At 41.0% G+C, this 23,192-nt stretch overlaps 1 protein-coding gene and 2 non-coding genes across 6 annotated transcripts in view; 2 read left to right on the top strand and 1 right to left on the bottom strand.

Annotated features, from left to right (window-relative positions):
* The window catches only part of PDE11A (phosphodiesterase 11A), a 225,418-nt gene that overhangs the window by 123,815 nt on the left and 78,411 nt on the right, over positions 1–23,192 (bottom strand). The window lies entirely within an intron of this gene.
* Positions 3,374–3,536, top strand: LOC144586204 (U1 spliceosomal RNA). Its single transcript, XR_013540940.1, has one exon. It is a non-coding gene; the product is annotated as a U1 spliceosomal RNA (small nuclear RNA).
* LOC140703520 (U1 spliceosomal RNA) lies at positions 11,972–12,137 on the top strand. Its single transcript, XR_013540934.1, has one exon. It is a non-coding gene; the product is annotated as a U1 spliceosomal RNA (small nuclear RNA).

The following is a 23,192-nucleotide window of genomic DNA, read 5'->3' as shown; positions in this document are numbered from 1 at the left end:
AGGTCTAAGAATTTCCAGCTTCTAGTAACTGGTAGATGTATTTCCTTCTGTATTTGCAGAAGGAAACAGCTGAAACGCGTTGAGGCTGAGCTTCTGAGATAATAAAACCCGCACTTCCCATACTATTTTTATACATCTTGAGACTCAGTCTCCCATTTGTACTTTTGCCAGATGGAGAACAAGGAAGGAACATTTGAAAGGGATGATAGGCAAATCTTAAAAATATTGACAGAGGCAAAAGCCTCGTGGCACAGTGGTTAATCTGCTATACTGCAGCCAAAACTGTGCTCACGATCTGGGGTTCGATCCCAGGGAGCCCGCTCAAGGTTCACTCAGCCTTCTATCCTTCCGAGGTCGGTAAAATGAGTACCCAGCTTGCTGGGGGGGGGGCAATGTGTAGCCTGCATAATTAACTTGTAAACAACCCAGAGAGTGCTTGAAGCACTATGGGGCGGTATATAAGCAGCATGCTTTGCTTTTAACAACATGGTCTTAAAATGGTATGGGAAACTGATGTTAGTAAGGAAGTAAGTACAGTACTGAGGTGAATGTTAAAGAGTATGTCTGTGAGGAGAAAGGAAAATTGTTATAAAATAATGTGGAGATTGTAGTATTTAACACCAGTAAAATTAAGTTGTATGGATTCCAAATATTCTACATTATGTTGGAGATGCAGTCAAGACTTTCATATTTATTTTCATACGTGGTGGAAACATGGTTTCATCTGGAAAGTTTGAAAGGTGGTGCTGAATGAAATATTATGTATCAATGTGGAAGCATGCCCACAAATTGTGCCTTAATCTACTTTTGAGAACGAGCAATGGGACGGACTAATTACAAATTTAGGAGTGGCAGCAACACTAGTTCTGGCAAAAAAAAAAACCCTAAACAGAATTTTCTAATAACCGAATGGTTGCGAGAAGCATGGAATTTAGCCATTAATGATAAAACATGTGAGATTAAAACTAAAAACATTTTTTTAAAAAAGGAATAGATTTCACACTATATGGGGAGAACTTGTTCTGGTGAAAGAGAAAGTCAAGCACCAGCATAAGAAACATGGCTTTTTGGGAAGGGGAAAGATGATTGGAATGAATAATAAAATGGGTATCTCTCAAAGGTCCCAGTAGGGAGGAAGCACTGAATGTTAGTAATAAGGATAGCTGTGTATAAGAAATATCACTTGTATTAACTATGATATTTTTTTTGTAGCTGTAATGTTATTTTCTTTTGTATTTTTCCATCATTTTAAAAACTGATTATTGTCTTTAAAATTATGTCTATGCACACGCGCACACACACACAAAGGAACAATAGCAGACTTTTCTTTCTTCAGAAGCTTCTGCAACTTCTTGTCTTCACAGCCCTTCTCACATGGAAGATGAACGAACATGTTGAATGCAAAGAGAAAACACATCTTTTTTAAAAAAAAATAGTTCTGCTATTAATTCATACCACATCTTTCAGTCTCTAAATGTGCATATTCTTCACTCCCTCACAGCTATTTCCCATATCCCCAGAAACCAGTCCAGCATGCTTTGCTAAGTTCATAAATCCAGACCAAAAATCGATTGCAATAGGATTAGGGTGTGAACACTCAACCAAATCGTATTATGTCCTGACATCTGTTCTGTGTGTGTGTCTAGTGATGCTTATACTCAAGCCCTGTGATCGAATCAGAACTTAACAAAAGTTTGTCATTTGTAAATATATTTCTTGAGAGAATTCACTGTTCTGACACCAGGATCACCTGCAGCTAGTACCTTAATCTGCATTCTACAGGCCATGAATCCAGGTTCACAGGTCTCAGATCAAAGGCAACGTATCACGGCTCAGTTTCGTTTCATCTTATTCACTGACCGATAGTCTCTCAGCTATTGTAGTATACCAGCTTGCGAAACTCATACAAATTACTAGGCGTCCATTGGCAGAAAACTGTTCTGTCTTAACCTCAGCTCTACCTACTATATATAATGCAGACGCTGAGACCATTTGGTTATTATTTTTATTTATTTAAAATATTTTTACCCCGCCTTTCTCCTTAAAAAGGACCCAAGATGACTTACATCATTACAATATTTAAAGCTAAAAACAGTAAGTGCACAAATACAGTACTATAAAGGGTCAAATACAACACCACAACATGGTAAACAAAAACAACACCAAAAACACATTCAAAGCAGTAAGACCGAACAATCCATTTAACAGCTCCATTCAGGCAGCCGGTTGGTCACTGAGGGAAAGCACGCCTGAATACATCTCACCGCTTTCCAGAACAGCAGTGAAAGAATGAAAATTTGTCGAATCTGATACATGAGGAGGGAATAGCAATTGTAGGAGAGGAGGATGTGAAATTATTATTGGTTGTGGTGGGAGGGTACATAAGAGTGTTTCCAGTTCAACCACGAGGCATGTGGTGGCAATGAAACAGGGGCACCTTCTGTCAGCTCTGCCGAAAGGTGCTGGAATGGGAACAAGCAGTCACTGTAAAAGGGTCACAATTTTGGTGGCAGCAATGATGATGGCGGTAAATGCAATGGCAGGAGGAACAGCTAAGAGTTGTACAAAAAGCCCTCAGAGGGCAAATGTGGTTCTCAAGTCCCATGGTGTCTACCTCATTTAAGTAGAAATCAGTTCAGTGGTGCCTTGCAAGACAATTTTATTTTGTTACATGGAAATCGCTGTCTTGCAAAAACATTGTCTTGCGAAACCCAGTTCCCCATTGGAATGCATTGAGCTCTATTTAATGCGTTTCAATGGGGGGGGAGAATCACTATCTTGTGAAAATTGTCCATAGAAGCCATCATCTTGCAAAATACAGTTCCCCATACCATGGGAAAAAACAATCCCCTCACCTGCACTGCCTTTGGAAATTCAATGGGTCTTCCCCCCTCTTTCACTCTCTAGCAACAAAGAAAGAGGATAAAAAGAGTGAAAGCAACCCCTTGGCTCTTGATAATGGTGACTCCTTTCACCCTGATCCTTTACTATAGGGGAGAAATATACAATATAAGATATCACCAGGACTTGCTACCTTTGCAATAGGTCCTGATAAAGAAAAAGAGAGATGAAAAGGAATTTAGAAAAACAAGGGAACTCACAAGTGCAATCTCCCATTAACACAAATTATGCAGTTGAGTTCCCCAGATTTGAGAAAATGCTAATACCTGTGCACTAGAGGATTGTGGGAGGAACACCTAGCCCCTGATGGGGGTCCCCCAGGGCACCCCAAAACACTGAGGAGCTCTCTTCGCCTCTGGCAGGACTGAGGCTGTGCAGCCCTGTACTGAGTGGGAGGTGCAGCCACGGGGTCACCATGCCTTGGGGGGGGGTCAGGGGACAGAAGGGGGTATGAGGTACAAGGGCCATTCCAACTCATACCTTGCAGAGAAAATACCATGTCATAAAAGTGGTTTTCCCAGGGGGAGGCTTATCCATTGCACTTTGGGTGTGCTGCTGATCTCTGTGATTTTCCCCAAATGTGAGAAACTCAACCTCATAATTTGTGTTTCACATTTGTGATTTCTCTGTTTGTTTTTTTTAACAATCTCTTTGCCCTTTGGTTCCTGGCTGTTTTCACTATCCTCTATCACTTGAATTTGCAGCCATAGCTGCATTGGTGATGCTTTGTAAGATGGTTTCCACCCAATGAGACACATTAATTACATAAGACCTACTTTTTATCCCAAAAAAGTGGGGGAGAAAGTGTATGCTGCTGGCTTTCCAGGGTCTGCCTCCTGGAAAAACAGCAGCATACACTCTCCCCCACTTTTTTGGGATAAAAAGTAGGTCTTATGTAATTAATATGTTTCAATGGGGGGGGAACCATCTTGCAAAACAGGGTTTAAAAAAACACCTGTCTTTACACAAACATCAAGGACCCAAACATCGGCCAGCAAAAACTGCCCATAGGAACAATCATTTTGCAAAGCGCAACATTGCTTTAAAAAAGTCATCGTCTAATGAATTCCTCGTTTTGTGAGGCAATCATCTAGCAAGACACCACTGTATTTGAAATGTTACTCTTCTGCTGCTTTGCACAGTCAGTTACAATTAGAGTAGGCCCACTGAATTAGTGGGGATTTAGTGACTCAACTCCTCTGTAAGTTTCCTTGATGCAAATAGGCATCCTCTAGTTGTAACTTACTACACTTAGCAATGGGATTTCAGCCTCTGTAACCCCACCTGCCAAGTAATCTGTTATGTTCATTTTTTTCCCCAGAATGGCTCATTCAGTGTGAACAAAATATTTTTTTCCTCTGAAGATGCTGGCCACAGAGACTGGCGAAACGTTACAATCTTCAGAACACGGCCAAAGAGCCCAAAAAACCCACAACAGCCAAAATATTTTTTTGCTTATTTTAAGAATGTTTTCTAAGAAATACACAAATCGGTCAAAAACAACATTTTAGGAGCAATGTGTGAATGCTATCTATTACTGTTTTTATTACTCTAAAATAAAGTTATCAGCCATTAATTTTAAATTAAGCACATTTTTATGCCTTTGTTATCCCAAAAAGCCACACCTTATAGGCAACATTATTACTTGTAATACATTCCTTCAAACTTGAGTAAGAATTAATTGAAAGCACAGGTGGATTGGGCCATATTCGTTAGCCCAGTTCCCTTGGCACTCTCATCAGCATATTCAGGCATCACTTGCAGTAAGTCTGTTACTCTACACAATGAACAGACATGAGTTCTTATGTGTTTAGCCCTTACCTTTGAAAAACGGAAGATACAAAACATATATATGGGAGACCCTGTCAATTTCAGTGCACGTTTGATAGGAAAGGAAAAGCCGAATAACTGTAGGCCTGGAACTGTATCAGCTGATATACCTCTGCCCTGATATATGTACAAAGGCATTCATTTGTACCTGAGCGAATAACCAAAACATTACTAGCTAGACAGATCTAATGTATGATCCATACATGCAAATGTTCAGGACAATGGGAAAGAAATTTGGGGCATTTATTCATATGAGGTCTTTTTCTAGTAAAATATACAACATTCTGACTTCTTCAGAGAATTAAGGGAGAGGCAGGGCAGTCCTTTTGTTTTAGAGCTTCGCCATGCTGTGCCACAGATTTGGAAAGAAATGCTCTACTCCATGAAGGCCTATCTCACCCAGGCAATTCTATCAAATCCGGTACCTGAGAGTGTGATGAAAAATATTAACCCAGTTTTTATTTTGGACCAACCTGGCATTTAGCAGCCACACGCGCAGACTGATAAAGTTACCTCGATTCTCCTGACTGAGAGGGAGACCAGAGCAAGGAGCAGATAATAAACATCTGGGACATGCTCTCCTATAAAGGCCTGTGCTTCCAACATCATATTGGTAGTAATGGAGCATTACTCCCGATAACCTCATCCATGATTAATTGACAACCAACAATTCCCCCTCCCTTCCTCAGTTGCCAAATTAATTGTCCTTAAATCCCTTCCAAATAAGAAAATACATACACACACATCTTAACTGCACATACTGTATTCCCTCTAATTTAGTAATGATCAATTAATGTAAATTCTAAAGTCTAATTAATAATAACTGACCTGGGTTATAAGTTCAATATTTCTTATTCCTTCTCACCACTAAAATCGCCCACCCCAGCATCCAACTATGAAAAAAATCCACTGAAACAATTTAGGTCTATTCAATCAGGGATGAAGGGTTAAATTAAGTTAAACAATGTAAGTCTTTGGGATGCTATCAACCAAAAATAAGGGATAAATACTTAATCCAAGGAAATATATATTTCATGAAAAATAACAAACTAAACAAGGGCCCTAACCAGTTTAAATGAAAGGGAAAATGGAAGGAAAAATCTGCTAATAAAGAAGCAACTAAAACCAGAATTATAAATAAAATAGTTCCCAGATCCTAAATAAAATACTTTCCTTCAATAATAAACACTGTATAATGGATTAAAAAAAAGGTATGTGAGGTGTTCAAAGAGTGGTTTGCCATTGTCACAACACCCTAGTGAGTTTCCATGACCAAGAAGGGTTTTCAACCCAGGTCTTGTCATTCCTAGAGTGATCGCAAGACCAGACAGGCGGGATATATAAATAAATACATAAATAAATTCCTAGTGTGGCCCTCTATTCACTAAGCCACTCTGGCTCTTAGACGAATGATTAAGGCCTGGCATTCTAGATATTAATTAACATTCCATGAGAATGACATTATTTATATATAACCTGAAACCAAAGGGAAACCATGCACCATGGACCCACTCCCCATGTTACTGGTTGGAGGGCTGAGGGACCACTGATGTTTTGTATGCAGTAGGTGTTCCGTTGTCTGACTCCAAACAGAACGGATCTCACCCACAATCTCACAGTCGGCTGTTATCTTTTTTGAAGTCTGAATGCACCCAAACGGTACATCCACATATTCAATATTTTAAGTGATAGAGACTTTTCTGCTCTCCAACAGAGACCTTTCTGATATCCAAACTACTAACCACAGCTCATGAAAGAAAAAGACATTTTAATAACTTCAAAAGTTACATTTTTCTTGACAGTAGAGAGTGCCATACAGGGGTCTGTCAACACCATTATATACAACCCCTGCTTCCTTTCTTCTCTTCCGATGTCTTCTGGGGCTCTGCAGTCAATATAGACAGGAGGCAGAAAATGTGTCTCCTGTCCCACACATCTTGCTTTGCTAAACACTGTGGGGAGAGAATGAAGGAAGAGGGATAGTGGCTAAAGCACTGGTTTTGATGCAAGTCATGCATCACTAATATAACCTAGTTCTGCACCTTTTTAAAAGATAAACCATGGGATCAGTTACACAGCCAATTTACATCGATACCCATCCTTAGTTTTTAAAAATCACTGTAAATTCATGTGGTACGTATATAATCTGGTAGATGCATTCACATTGATTTAAATTACTTGGGCTCATTTCCGTTCAGTTTGTGGAGCATGCTTTTGGTTTAACTCATTTTTTCAAAAATGCATTGCTAAATCGAGGGTCTCCTATTGATGCTCCTAATGCGCTGGCCACCCTCTGAGTCCTGGCACTTGCCAGGTGCAATGCTCAGCTGCTGGGTGGGCTGAAGTGGCTCCCTGGGTCAGTGGGCCAGTCAGTTGCTTTGTGGGGCAATGCTCCTGGTGCGCCGACTATCCTCTGTGTCCCGGCGCATTCCCTCTGAGAATGCAGAGCAGGCATAGAGCGAGTGGGTGCAAAGTGCACGCCGAGCATCCTCCGTGTCCTGGCGTGCTCACTCTGCAGGTGCAGAGCAGGCGAGTCCAGACATGGTGGACAATCGGGGCCTGCTCTGGGCCCAGAGGTTGAGCACACCAACTCTTCTGGTGCTCCACCAAACCAGAATTTACAAATCGCTTTAAATAACAGCAAAATCAATTTAATTGTCTTTCTTATGGCCAGTGTCACCGCGACCCATGCTGAATAAACTAAACGCCGAGTTTAAATGCAGAGAAACATAATAATCTCAGTAAAGGCTTGCGTTTCTCTCTTTTTCTCTAACCGTACCAACTGGGCAGAAAGAGTGTTTACAGCCATTTCAGATGAGTGTATCTCTCTTCCTTCCCAATTCTTCAAGATAATTTTTGGAAATGTACAAAGGAAGACAACACCACAGAGCAAATGGCTGGGTGAACATTCTGTGAGAACAGTACGATGAGCAACGTTATGAGTGTACATCCTGCAAAATATAAAAATAGGACCCCACTGTGAGGCAAGCTTAACAGGATGCTGCTACTAAAGCTAGCAAATGTGCTGTTTATAAGCTGCATGCTGTGCATCACTTCTAACTTCAAATTAAATCATAAATACATACAAAATGCATACAATCCATCTGTAATTATACTCTGCTCATATTCAACAAACAAAATGCATGCAAACCCCCTACAACTATGTATTGCTTACATTCAAAAAGAACATTCAGCACTGGTTTACGTACTTACAATTTGCATCTGCCAACAGAAGTATTATTACTGCAAATGCTCACTCACAGCCATACAAACAAAAACAAAGCCAAAGAAAAGGGAATAGACAGATTTTCAGCTTGAGAGAAGTCCAATCGGTTTTTCAGTAACTTAAAAACAATTCTCTTTACAGCTTGTAACACTTGAGCATGGGATGTTGTCTTCAGTCTGGGATCTTGTTTCCAGGCGAGCTAACTTTTAGGGGGTCTGGGGCAAACCATCTGGAGCACACGGTTCTGTCCAGCAGTGGACAGGAACAGCCAGGAGTCTGTGCTGCTGTTCTCTCGACAGCATCCAGCCTCTGTTGCCTGAAGTGACTGCCTCACAGGAGGGCCGGTCCACGTTTGATCTTGGTTGACTTGCCTGATGGTGGTGGACAGCAGAAACACAAATATCTGGACTGCTTCATATTTGATGACAAGAAAGTAGCAAAATACACCTATTCAGTACAGATGCTCAATTGTAGAAGATGCAATGTATAAAAGATGTTATGGGCTACTGATGCTCAGTTTTAAAACATATATCCCCCCAACCCCAGTTCTTCAAGGTAATAAATTTACTACAGTACATTAAAAATAGTTGCTTCCAAACAGAAATTTGCTAGCAGTATGAATTAAAAGTCATTGTGCAGGAATTCCAAGATGGATAGAAAGCTATGGGAAGCCATGAATGGAATATAAACTGAATACAACATGTCAAGAAACTGGCGGGTGAGGGGATGACGGTTTCAGTTGCCTTTGAAACGTTGGCTTGTTAGCTTCTGCTTGGAAAAAACAGGCCTGAAGAAAAGAGAAGAAACTGCCTGCTAATTTGAAGGGTGCATTTTAATCAGTGTGTGAGAAGGAATTTCCAAGGTCATAAAACACACTCTCCTGGTACCAAGCTAATAAGTGAGAACTGGTTTCAGCTGAGCATGGATGGTGGGTATAAAAACAGTATGGAAATTTGCTTCTCTGAGGAGAATACAGTACTATGCTTGTCTGCTATCTTGCTAACTAATATATACTCTGTGTATGTTCTGGAACTATGCCGACATTCTGTTTCAATGTCAGTAGCTAGTTCTCTTATTTTCTGTGGGAACTGTTCTGGAATTGCCCTACCCTCAAATCTTTTGAATGTGCATTTGATTCACAAACTTTTTGACTACTTTTGAACTTTTTAAAACTGCTTGTCACTTTTTCATTGTCTCCAACATCTACAATATAAAATAACAACAATCTTGCAGCAGTTTAGTTATTCTAGAAGAAGAGGGGCTTGCAGGGGCGGAGCGCGCTTACGTGCATGGCAGTGCTCGGGGGGGGGCAGAGATCTGTGTCCGTGGCCTGGTCCTGCTTAGGCTGCGGACTGCTGCCGGATCGCGGACCAGGGGTTGGGGACCTTTGCCCTAGAGCACTGAGGAGTCGAGATGACTCGGAGTGTTGAGAGAGGGTACTGAGCGGGAAGAGTTCCCCCAGCCACCAGCTGACTAACGTCTTGGATCTTACCCACAGCAAGAAAGCATGGCTAAGTGGTTTGTGACGGCCTCTCTGTCATGGCCATAATCTTGACACAACACCAGGTTGATAATGTCCCCCTCCCAAAACAGAGCAAGAGTTTCACCTTGATAAAACAACAAAACAGTTTTGTGTTACTCTATGAAACTCAAAAAAAAAAAAAAGGGTTGGTGTAAACTTTTGTGGGCTGTAGCCCACTTCATCATGTATATCAGCTTATGCACAAGTGCACACAATGCATCTTGCTACAAAACTGTTCAAATAAATGTGCTAGTTTTATCTCCTTTGCATTTGTGGAAATACGTCTGGTGGATACTTTTATTCTTTCATTTTCCCCACATAAAATAACCAAAAGGGCCACATTCTATCAGAAGAATGGCTGTGGGTATAGGAAGAACAAATAAACTACTGTGGCTGATGAGGATGAAAGCAAGGCATCACACACACACACCCATCAACATCACCAACCCTTAATTGTTTCCATAGTGAGCAAAATCATACCTAACAATTCTTTACATCCATTTTATGGCTGTAGGATTAAAAAAAGATAAAATTCCCAAATGCCAAAAGATGGCATCATCAGGCCAACTAAAAAGTAACTTAACTGTGTGCAAGCTTTTCAGTTCTCCAGACTTCTCATGCAGGACAGACAGAGAAAGGCTGAAGATGGAGGGAGGAAAAAGGTTGCTGAGCAGAGCAGGGTTTGAAAGGTAACTTCTGTGGACCGATTCCTGCTGTGCAAGATTCACATCCATTATTCCTCTGTATTGCAGATAGGTGTAGAGAGTATTGAGACCGAAAGAAGACAGCCTCCCTAATGCCACCTGGTGAACTCATGGGCAAAGATGAAGTAAGAGCGAGAGACCTCCAGCTGTGTTGCTTCCATTTTTGCACACCTCTCAAGCTCCAAATATTAAACCAGAGGAGGCAAGGCTAAGCCTACAAAGAACAAAAGCAACACACCTTGCTTAACGGATGAATGCCAAAGGGTGTTCTCCCACCAGGACAAGTCTCTAGCTGGACCATCTGGAAAGCACTTAATAGGCTTCCAAGCAAAGTCGAAAGATCAAAGAATAATCAAATAAAATGGAGCTACTTGGATACAGGGTGACTTTTCTGTGATTGTGGAGAAATCCAATCCGTGCAACACTGAGGTGCATGCAGTTTAAACCCCACAATGTGTACAAAAGAAGATCTTGCAAATAGCCGAGATAATACAGTACTACTGAAGCAGCCCACTTCTGGTCAAAAACAGTCTAATTATCTTAACATTTTAAATTGTTTTTGGTTTTACCTTTATTTCACACACTTCCATAATTCTTAATTGTGTAATGTTCTGACACAAATAAAGATAGCTCATTTGAATTACTATGCTACAACAGTTTGCAAAACGCAAATTATAAAATTAAATTTTAAACTATCTCAAGTGCTCATATTACAAAATAAAAAACAAAAGCAAACACATGAAAGTCCCAATGCCTTAGAAATGACCTGATTTAAGTTTAGATCTGTACAGTCTCTAAACTAACCTCTTTAGGTTGGATCCCAAATGCCATAATCCAGTGCTGACGAGGGTAAAAACATATTTTTGCAAGCAACAAGAAATCTACTAAAGAGGAAAAATTCAGTGAACAAAAATTATCCCCTCTGAGACACTGATGCGGGCCCCTCAAAATAAAATCAGGTATCATTAAACCTAGTGCCTCCAGCTTATTTTGTTATTAACTGAGGGCTTCATAGAAAGAAGTAAAAGGAAAATCAGCTTATCTCTAACATGGGGAATTGGTTTTCATTTCATTTAACATGTTAAGTTCATCCAGGCAATGAATTTAAGTGCCGTTCCAAGAAGGAAAGGTTATCTTTGGGGTTTCATTATAAAGCCCTCCTAGACATCTAGATTTGTCAACCAAAGAGAACTTTTAAAAATGGTTTCCCTACCTGCTCCTACAGGTTTAGGGATTTCTTGGCTCTTTGGAAGGTAAAAAGAAAACCCAGCACTTTGACATAGAGGCTTGCTGGCACATTCTATGAAAAAAATATGAGGGACATTGATGGTCCTGTAAGTGGGAGCAGAGGGCCTTGACCAAAAGCTCCTTACCACCACCATTGTGGTGCCTCACAAGACGCTTGCCTCACAAAATGATGAATTCACTATACAGTGACTTTTTTTGAGCAATGTTGTGCTTCCCATCAGGGGCTAAGTGTTCCTCCCACAATCCTCTAGTGCATAGGTATTAGTATAAGGTATTAGCATATGCTAATTGTGGGCAGAACACCTAGCACTAGCTAGCTGTTCCTCCCACAATCCTCTAGTGCACAGGTATTAGCATATGCTAATACCTTATGCTAATACCTATGCCCTCAGGGCACCCCAAAACACTGAGGAGCTCTCTTGGCCTCTGGCAGGATTGGGGCTGTAAAGCCCTGTACTGAGTGGGAGGGGCAGCCAGGGGGTCACCATGACTTGGGGGGTTGGGGGACAGAATGGGGTAGGAGATACAAGGGCTGTTCCAACTTATACCTTGCAGGAGAAGTACCAAGTCATAAAAATGGTTTTCTCAGGTGGAGGCTCATCCATTGTACTTGGGGTGTGCTGTTGATCCCTGTGACTTCCCCAAATGTGGGAAATTCACTTGCATAATTTATGTTAGTAGGAGATTGCACTTATGATTAATCATGGTTTCATCTCTATTTTACCTTATCAGGACCTATTTCAAAGGCAGCAAGTCCTGATGATGTTTTATATTCCATTCTTTCTCTTTTTTCCCTCTCTGGTAAAGGATTAGGGCAAATGGAGTTACCATTGTCAGGAGCCAGGGGGCTGCTTTGACTCCTTTTATTCTCTTTCTTTGTTGCTGGAAAGAGAAAGAGGGGAAAGGCCATCTGAAACCCATTGATTTTTCAAAGGCAGTGCAGGTAAGGGGATTGCTTTCCCCCAAGATGGTATGGGGAACTGTCTTTTGCAAGATGATGTCTTCTATGGATAATTTTTGCAAGACAGTGATTTTTTCCCCAATTGGAATGCATTAAATAGATTTCAATGCATTCCAATGGGGAAATGGGTTTCACAAGACAATGTTTTCGCAAGACAGCGATTTCCATGGAACGAATTACAATTATCTTGCGAGGTACCACTGTACTTCCTTCCTGCTCACTCTGGGTCTTCCCAGCACCAAATTCCACAAAGAACAAACAAGGCAGGTGGAAACTCTTCTTCCTCAGTCCTTCGGTGGGAGGAAATGAACAGGCAGCATCGGTCTAAGGAAGAGCGTCAGGACCAGGAGGCTCCAGGGATATTACCAGCTGAGCTGTAACTGGTGAGCAGTCTTTGGCAGGTGCATGGCATCACCAGTACAATGCATATTTTTTTAAGGACCGATTGTGTGCGTCCACATGTACACACACACAGGAGGTTTAACTGGATGGACTTTTACAGGACAAGAACACTTCTTGCTCACACAGCAAGTTCAAGCCGAACAACCCTTGCCATGGGCTACCCTCCCTCTCATGACGACATGGGTTTTTTTGCACAGCAACGCCCCACAACCCAGAAAAACTTGAAGTGACCAAAAGATCTATTGTGGATGGGTGGAGGAGAGAACTAGAAAATACAAATATTAACGGAGTGGCCACCTTGAATTAGACAAAGACTGGCTTTCACGGAGTCTTCATGAGCATCAATTCTCCTTCATGAATTAAAAAAAAACTATTATTCGATGGGGAGTGGTCAAGGAGAATATCCAGTTAGTGAGGCCCACATGCAGGCTGCCATACCAATTGCTCCATTTGCAGGAATGGCTTTTCACCATGAGCTGAAGCCACCCCATGAAGCCAGTGTTTACGGCGGCATGACAGCTCCATCCTTGAAAAACTGCTTACAGTTTACTGGTTACAGTCAACATGTATTTTTCAGCTGTTATTTGGAAACCTGAAGAACACCGATTCAAGTGCATGAAAAAGCAACAGATAATATTCTCAGTATAATGCCTTACATGTAACTTTATTTACCTCTGTGCCAGAGTGATGGCTTCCACTGTAGAGTAAATGTTCAGCGCTAAATGTTGGCTATATGTTGCAAAGGGTCTCATCTTCTTCCTTTTACAGCTGGGGGGGGCAACTACGAATGTCCCAGTGTCACAGGACTGCAATATTCCTCACCCTTGGCAATGCTAGCTAGGGCTCTTCAGGGATACAGTCTGACATCATGTGGAGGGCCAGAGCTGCCATGCCTTCTTCACTATCCTCACAGTGGCCAGACTGGCCACATGAATGGGATCCTAAGATATGCACCCTGTGTCGGCTCTTATCCCACTCCTTCACTTCTCCTTTCTCTGGCTGACCTGCCCATACACAGTACAGTATGTGTATGTATGAGAAACAGGCTCTTTGGGGAAGACAGAAGCCTCAACTTTCTAAGAAGGAATGAATCCACCCCATTAAAAATGCCTTTTCATGCAAACATGGTGGGGGAGGGGTTGCAGGTTAATTAGCTATTATTAAAAGGGGTCGTGACTCATAAAAGGCTGGGAATCACAGGCATAGACTGGTCTAGGCTAATGGATGGGGTGGATGTTATTGACGTTGTGGTGTGTAACATCTCAAGGGCTTCCTGTCCATGAGTTCATGTTACAAAGATGTCATCAGTGTACGTATCTCAGGCAGCAGCAAAACTTTAGACAGCAGAAGCTGTCTAAAGTTTATTATTCTAAACCAGCCATGAAGACGTTAGCAACATCCATGTCGGGCTGGTACAAAGCCCAAAGTTAGGCAATACTGTACCTGCTGGACCATTAAAAGGTTACACATAAGGTTCAGACACTGAGCTCTCTAAAACTCTTCATCAACCAGAGATGAGATAAAACCTGGGGTATCGTGACACCACCAAAACTCATTTTCCTATTTTGCTGTTGTGAAGACTGACACCTTGTTTTCAGTTTTTCCACTCCAAGCCTACAAAGAAGTCTCTGGCCTCAGCTAAGGCAATGGGCAGACCCACAGAGTTGGGAAGGCAGGCTGCAAAACGACACCTTTGTCCCCTCTGCCCCAAGGGGAATCTAAGCTCCATTTTGCTTAAACGGCAACCTAGTTTCAGGAGCTGAGGGCATGACTTCTGGTCCAATTTTTTAACTATTTGCCTTAACACCAAGTTTTACACCATTTCTCCCTGATGACCAGATCTTTCCGGGAACTTGAAAACTAGTCTTTTCTCCCCTAACTTTTTAGTGACCCAATAAAGGCATTTCCTCATCTTATTTATTTTTAGGATTGGAAGGAAATCTTCCTTAGCAAAGCTGAAAGAATTATATACAAATACAAAGTGACAGAGTTGGGTGGCTGGTGTCATGGCCTTCAGCCACGGAGTCCTTCAGCAGCAACATCTCTGAAGAAGGAGGGCTGTTCACAATCCCTCCCTTACACGACCTGCTCCTCTCTCCTATACACAAGAACCATAAATAACGTTTTCTTCAAGCTTTTAAATAACTATAAATGGAGTCACCTGATTCTCAAAAAATATTCTTGTTTGCCATGCTAGATTCAGTTCCAGATCACTCAAGCATAACAAGAAAGTTCTGTTATGGTTCTAAAAACAGGGGTTATGGTATGTGTTGTCAAGTCAGAACCGATTTACAGTGACCCTAATAGGGCTTTCCACATGAATTTGACCCAACTCCGGGAAGCAGTGGAAGACAGGAGGGCCTGGTGTGCTCTGGTCCAGGGGGTCACAAAGAGTTGGACACGACTAAACGACTAAACAACAACAACAATAGGGCCTTCAAGGTAAGTGAGATATTAAAGGCCTGTTTGTACCAGATCCAGTCACTCAATGCTTTTCCACAACTGAGCAAGAATTCAAACCCTCCAGTGTGCATTTTGGATTTTTTTTAAAAAAGTATAAATCCCATAATTGTCCTTTCTTGGAATCCTACCTGCAGGATCCAGACCTTGAAGGGTCCTCACCTGGGGAGATGGCCTAGTGGCTGCGTTCATGACTTGAAAAGGCCTAACTTCCTGTTTGAAAAAGAACCTGCCCTGATAGTTGCTGGGAGACTTCTTTTTCAAACAGGAAGCTTGGGCTGTACAAGGCATGAGGCTTGGCAGCTAGGTGGAACTTCCCTCCAGGTGAACACAATTCAGGTGTCTGTAAGGTCCGGGTCTTGCAGGCTGAACTTCTACAAGAGAATGATGGGACTTGTACTTCGAAATAAGCTAGAATGCACACCCTACTTGCCATTAGCTAGACTGCCAACAACTGGTGCGAGCTACAGCCCAACAGCACCTGGGAGACCTGCATCTTTCTCACTCTCCTCTTGTGATACAAGGAGTTTTTATTCTCCCAACACATGGAGGAAAGAAATAACATACAGTAATGCATCCTATCCTCACTCCCAACTGAGAGGTACTAATCTGAATGCTGGAACAGAATATATGCACCCACATTTGCGTGCATATAGAAGTCTCATGATTTAACCAGAAACTTATGCTGTCAAATGTGCATAACCTCTATTTAAAATGTTAATTAAATGTATGGAAGTTGGAAACAAAGATGGTGCTTCACTGCATTGAAATAACTTTTGAAAAGGTATTTAAATGTGTAGCCAGCAGAGAAAGGTCTTTAAATGTGTAGCCAGTATCTATAATTTATGCATGCTTACAAAGGAGCATTAAACACAAAGTATACACTATTTCTCTTTTTCAAATGGACAGACAAGAGTCTGTGTTCAAGGTGTTGCTTTCAAGAACAGGCCAATTAAACAGAAACATGACACTATGATTAAATTACCTGGGAGCACAGTGACAGGTTATAGGTATGGGATAATCAGTGGGGTCTTGACTTGAGAATTTAATCCGTATTGGAAGGCAGTTCTCAAGTCAAAAAGTCTGTAGTTCAAGTCTCCATTGACCTACAGTGCATTGAAAACCGATTAATCCCGTAACAGGCCGTTTTTGTTCCATTTTGTTTTTTTTCTGGTCTGTAAGTCAATTCTCAGTCTGCAAGTCAAACCTAAATTTTGCGGCCAGAGAAGTCTGTAACTCAAAAAGTCTGTAAGTCAAGCCGTCTGTAAGTCAAGGGTCCACTGTAGTTATCACCGAGCCATGGGAACAGTTAACTGGAGGTACACCCTACTGAAATTAACTGTAGTTTCACATAAATACAGATACAGCCAAGGTATTAAAGCTATGTACTATTTCCCAATAACTGGGATTATTTAGTCTCCAGCTGTTGAAGTGAGAATAAGGAAAATACTGGAGCAGTTTGGAGCACTGGAAACACAGACTGCTGTAACAAATTGCATCCACTGGATGGCACTGTGGACAGACTATTTTTGCTTATACAGTACAGGATGATGAATCTTCAGATTTTTGGTTAGAACACCAGAGTACAAAGCACTTTTGAAAACAGGGCCAAAACAGACTCGCTGATTAGCTTCCCAGAAAGAAGAAGTCTGCTGCTGCATCTGAATAGTTACCAATCTGTGTCAAACATGCTGTATATTGGCTTACAACTGACACAACACTTCCAGAACTGGCCATGCTGTGGCACAATTATAAACAGTTATGGAAACAACACTGGAATTAATATAATATTGAAACAGGTAAAACAAGGCTTAAATTAAAATCCGGAACTTCATGCAGTCATTGCTCAAAATCCTGTTCTGTATGACCACATAAGGGTGATGATGTCACCAGCAGGGGGAGATTTTTCAGTAACCAGAGAGTTCCTGCTGTGTCTCGCACCTCATCCACCTTGTCTGCACTCAGTATCATTGCATGAGAGCTATGCGAGCCTCAGGATAGGACAGAAGCAGAAACTCTGTAATTTCACAAAATACTATACCATATTAGCATCACATATTCATTTTACTAAATGAATGTGGTGGCCAAACACACCAATCCAGTCAATGAGAAGCAGTGTGGCATAGTTAGTTGTTAGACTGGGACTCCGATATGGAGCTCACTGGGTGACCTTGGGCCAATCATTCTCTTTCAGCCTGGCCAAATTCTGAGATATGTTGTCAACATAACATGTATAAAGGAGGAGAGCCATGTACACCACCCAAAACTCAATGGAGGAAATGCAGTTATAAATGTGACTAACCAATGAACAATAATATATTTGGGAACCATAATACATGCTTGGAAGTCCTCACTGCTATCCAAAGAAATTCTTCATTCATTTAAAGAGGCAAATAAAAACTCCCTGTACAGGCGTTTGTGCACATGTATTGGCTCTTTCAATGCAAACAAGAGGGGAACCCTCCCAGACAGTTATTCTGTAGATCATGGGGAAGGTGGTCCTGCTGAACGCTCTGTGCCTGCTCACAAAAAAAAAAAAACACATTCAGAGAAATGTGTTTTTCCTGCTCTTACGCCAATTTCTCCCCAGCAAAATGATCTCTGTTGCTATACGTTAGAATTCAATACACAAAAGAAGCCATTGTTTATACTCCATAGATTATTAGAACATCACACACACTTACTCTTCCAACCTGCTTTCTCAACCTCTTTGCCAATTGAGGCAATACTTCTTTTTCCAGGAAATGATTTCTATGAATCTTATTTTTGGCCCTGAGCAAACAGTCCCTTTGGGGGGGGAGGGAATACCTCAGCAGAGCAGCCATTCACTTGTATGCCACTTTTTCACAGGACTCTTGTCTAAAGCAACTACATGTTTTTTAAAAAAAAAAACTACAAAAAATAAAACAATGCAAATAATTTGACCTAACTGAACAACTGAAAACTAAGTAGAAAAGAGAACACATTAAAATAGTTTTTTTTAAAAAAAAATAACCTATAAAGCCTAGTAGTATATCTTAGATCAAAGGGAACAGAGTTCTCAAAAATTAATCTATAAATGTTGCCTCACAGTCCATCTCCCAGCTTTATCCTGGGTCTTTCATTCTGTTTTCTAGTCAGTGCAGCCCACAGACGTGACAAACAGCAGGGCTTGTTCCAACCCTTATCACCTCTAATTCAAGATTTTCAAATTCCTTCCTCAAACCCGGGAGGATTACTACCCTTCAGGGATCACAGCAGTGGATTAAAACTGACCAGGCCCCTACCTTAACAGAATTTTTCCTGCCTCATCCCATCTTAGGACATTTTCTTAAAGGTTAGCTTTCAGTAGCTGAGAGGTATTTGAGGGGTATATTTATTTTTAAGTGCCGTTATCGTCTTTTTTAGACATGATACCATGAACCATTCTAAATAAAATGGTTCCTTACAATACCACAAACTAACACATAGGAATAGCTATCAACCATTCAGGATTTAAGTAACTGAGCATTAAGATATTTAATTAAAATCACTATTATTTCCATACATGTCTTATTTCTTCTCCTGCCCACAATTGTCTCAACCTCAGCCCCTCAATCTGGGTTTTCATCAACCAACTACCGTACATTAATCCTTTGTGATGTACACCTTTTATAACCAGTGCTACCTTTAGAACAGAAATTTTACTGAATTATGTCAGATGGTATATGGAGACTGGGCAGGCCAAGCAAATATATTTAAGAGGAAGTAGCATCATTCTTCTCTCAACCTCCCAGCAAAATATGCCCCAAAGTTCACTGACCAGCAAAGGTAGCCTCATGCCACCTGCAATGCAGACATCAGCCCGGATGATACAGCCAAGCTGTTAATACCACTTCCATTTTGGTAAGAAGAGAAGAGAAAAGAAGAGAGTGGGGAGTAGAAACACGTTCAGAAAGTGGTTCACGTATTCAGCTTTATAATTCATGCTACATTGCTGCGTCAGCAGCATCTGGAAGCGAAAATGATGAGACACAAGCACAAAGCTGTGATTAAATCAGTGCTGGCGATGGACAGGGCTCTCTCTCTCTCCAATAGCTGTAAATGTTAACTCAGCTGCTGCAGTTCCAGCAAAGGAGAGATATGCTGCTGAGCGACAGAGTGCATAATCTGATTGTTATAGTCAACTAGGCAGCGCAGATAATATTCACTACACTACAGTACTTCCATTCTCAGTGCTAACAGTTAACAAAAATAGCCCAACAGAAAACAGATCTCGGTATTCTAAAGACAGCAGAAAACAGAACTAACTTGGAAACAGAAGCAAAAGGAAAAGATATATGCTTTGGGACAAAACCGTAGCCCAAATTCTTTCACTCTTCTACCATTAAATAAAATTTTAATCTGCTCAAAAGAACACATATAGTTATCCAGTAATCAGCATATTTTTCCCCTGACATTTTCTGGGATTTTAGTTTTTCATTGCTTTAAGATTCTGAGAAATCCTTAAGTGTTTCATTAGAAACGACTCTTGTCATGTTTAAGGCTACACATCAGAATGAGATAGAAATTCAATGATGTTTGAAACTGTTTATTTTTTTAAAAGATACATTGAAGTAAGAAAAGAAAAGCAGATTTTAAATTCTTTTTTTCTTTATACAGGCAAAGATAGCTCAAGAATTGAGGAGTTAACACCTAACGACATAACGAGAGGCTGAGGATATGTCACTGTCTGAACACAAATCAGCTAAATTACATTTAATATTTATTTAGTAGGTTCTGGATAGTAGAAAATGGCAGCAAAAGCTCAGAGAGAGAGAAAGACCTTTATACAGCAAACCTAATCTTAAATTCTGAACAACCTCATAGTTGAAACTGCTGCGACAAGTCAGTGCCCTGCAGGTGTGATACTGCCAAGATGGAAGTAAAGTGTTTATCTTTAAATTTAAGAATTCTCTTCCATTTCTTGAACGATTTCTACTTACTGACTTGTACCATATCAGAAACTTTAGGACATTTATTATTTATACAAACACTCTGGGTATACTGTGTGCAGAATGGTTGGCTCTAATTTGCTCTTTGGCAACTATTTCCAGTAATCTGGTAAATCTTAACATGCTGCCCTTAAAAACATGCGCCATGTTTCAAACGGTGCTTTGACATGACATGCACACTTGAGGGTCCCTGTATTCAGTATGACAGAAATGTGCAGTCAGAAGGACCCCCCCCTCAAATACCCTGCCAGCTGCCTTCCTGTAAATTAAAACAAATACGTTAGAAATATGCTGAGCTCTTTTCCAACATTCGTTATCCTCTTTACAGATGGAAGAAGGAAGCAGGGCCATCAAGCCTACTCAAAAAGCTAAAGCAGAACGACAAGTACTGTTTACGCCATTTGCTTACCAATATCACGGTGTGCCATTTCTTCCTGGAGAGATCATGTGGAACAGTTACTGCTATGAAAGTGTTGGGCTATGACTGGGAAAGATAAAATTCAAATCCCCAATCACCCACAATGCTTTTTGGGTGATCTTGGGCCAACAGTCTCCCCCAGCCTGAGCACAAGGTTGTTGTGAGGACAAAACTGGTGAATGGAGGGACAGCCATGTGTTTTATCTTGAAAAAAGAAGAGGCTGTTATTCTGTGCCGTCAATTCACCTCCAACGTACGGCAACCCTGTCAGTGAGTGATCTCCAACATGTCTTGCCCTCAACAGCCCTGCTCAGCTCTTATAAACTCAAGGATGTAGCTCCCTTTAAGCCATCTTGTATTTGATCTCCCTCTTTTCCTGCTGCTTTCAACTTTTCCTAACATTATTGTCTTTTCCAGAGAATCTTGTCTTCTCATGATGTGCCCAAAGTATAACCATCTCCATTTCATAATTTTTGCCTCCAGAGATCGTTCAGGTTTGATCTGTCTGTATGCACACCAAGGATCCCTTTCTTGGATTTACACCTTAAGATGGTAGAAGGGTTTGAGTATGCCAGAGAAGCTGAGAGCAGTGTCATCAAGAGGCTAGACTCCTAGCACGGTCACTCCCTGTGGAATTTTCAGTTGAAGCACCAGGCTCAGATGCAGCCGCCATCTTCAGGACTAATATCTGCAGAAGAGAATGGATCGTTCCAACAGTAATAGAGGCAGAGAAATTTCTGAAGGCCAGCAACTAGGCAGCAGTAGTAGCGGAAGAGGAAACTGGTGGGGGATCTTTCGCAGACAGTGGAAGTGGCACTCAAGCTAATTTTTGTAAGCACTGCACAGAATAAGGCAACAGTAAAACCACTGCTGAACCTTTCTTACCTTCAAAACTCTATGATGAGGCAGTCCAAAGAAAAGATTCCAGTGTAATACAGTAAACAGGTACGTAAATGAAAACTGTACACCAGGATGCTTGGGTGACCTAAGATTTTGTCAGATGGGTGTCTCTGTGTGTGTTTCCTTAAATCAACTTCAGTTGTTTAAACATGGCTTTCATGGGTTGAAAGAGGTATGGATTACTTCAGAATGAAGTTGATGTGTTGGTTGCCGGAGGTCCATGTCCACTTCAGGATATCTTAACCTGTTAGAAACCTGGTAGGGTGCGGTGCAATCCTATGCACACTTGGAAAAACTTTTGCCACAGTCTATGAGACTTGCTTCACAACAGATGTGCTCAGACAGGAACCTCAGCAGTACAACAGTGGCAGCATAACTAGGGAAGATTCTCCCGGTGGACTGAAAGTTATGAATTTCTATACACTAAGCAAAAGAATTTCAGCCAATGTATGTGTAACATCTTTTAAAAATATTTCTGAATACAGTCCAGGCATCGATTGGGTCCTCAATTTTATTGGGTTCTATTTGTCTACAGTTTGTTTAGATTTATCTATCTCTCCATTTGAGAAAGCAGTTCTCAGGCTGGATTTGGGCTTCCAAAGATATATCCTTCTGAACAGACACACATGGAGAGGAGATATTAAAAGCTTCAACTACTGTAGTTGTGCTTTCAGCAATTATTTCTGGAGCTTCCTTCTGTCCCCAATGACACCCTGTTCAAAATCCTTGGAACACTTATTCAAACTTAAAAGTTCATTTTCAATAGTTTTCTTGACAGATACTTATTGCTTTAGCATGGCAGCCCAAGCTACTATTCGGTATTAGTTAAGTCTAATTTCTCTCTGAAAATGCATACTTTCAGAAACTGGACGCGTCAATGAACAGAGGATTGCTGGAACTGGAGCTACTATTATGAGCAAGCAGATTGTGAGAGACGTATACTAAGATTATAATGAGCAAAAGAAAGTGCAGATGGTAAAAAAACTGCTACCAAAAACCTATCAGTATATCTCATGGTTGCTGCTGCAAATCTGCACACTGAAGATTCCACCACACAGTCCTATGGATAACACAAGGCTAATTAACTTGGGTGTCACAGTGGCCCTGTCATTTAAGACCTCAGAATGCAATTTCCAACTTTTTAAAAAAAGATATCGGACAAATACACAAACTATGGAAATATGCCAGTGGGCTTATAAATGAGTCTCTGATCATTCTCAAAGAAGATACAGGTAAGAGTTGCTATCATTAATAAGATAAATTAGGATTGTTTTAAAATAGGATACATTTTAGCAAATGAACATTAATACAATGCAGTAGCAATTAATACAATAGCAATTTTCAGGTCTTAAAGACTCCTCTGCCTCCTTCCCAAGGCTCCTAGTGGCTTCCCCGGGTCAAAAGGGATTCCCCAGGGAGCCCTGGAACATGAGGTGGGGATGGGAAACATCAAATGGAAACCAGCGGCTGTGTCTGATTACGTCATCAACCTTACAACCATGAAAATGTGCAACAGGATCTCAGATTCTAGTGTATGACCAGACAGAATAGAGCTCTGCTGCAGTTAAACACTTTCATATGCCATTGATTTCAATGTGAATGTTCTGAATTTCATGGAGAGCAAAGGGGTTTAGATGTTGTTAACTACTGCTGGATTATCCCTTTCGT

This window comes from Pogona vitticeps, chromosome 1 (genome assembly GCF_051106095.1).
Source record: "Pogona vitticeps strain Pit_001003342236 chromosome 1, PviZW2.1, whole genome shotgun sequence".
Classification (NCBI taxonomy): Eukaryota; Metazoa; Chordata; class Lepidosauria; order Squamata; family Agamidae; genus Pogona; species Pogona vitticeps.
The sequence above is the reverse complement of the archived record's forward strand: the minus strand, read 5'-3'. Positions and strand labels throughout refer to the sequence as shown.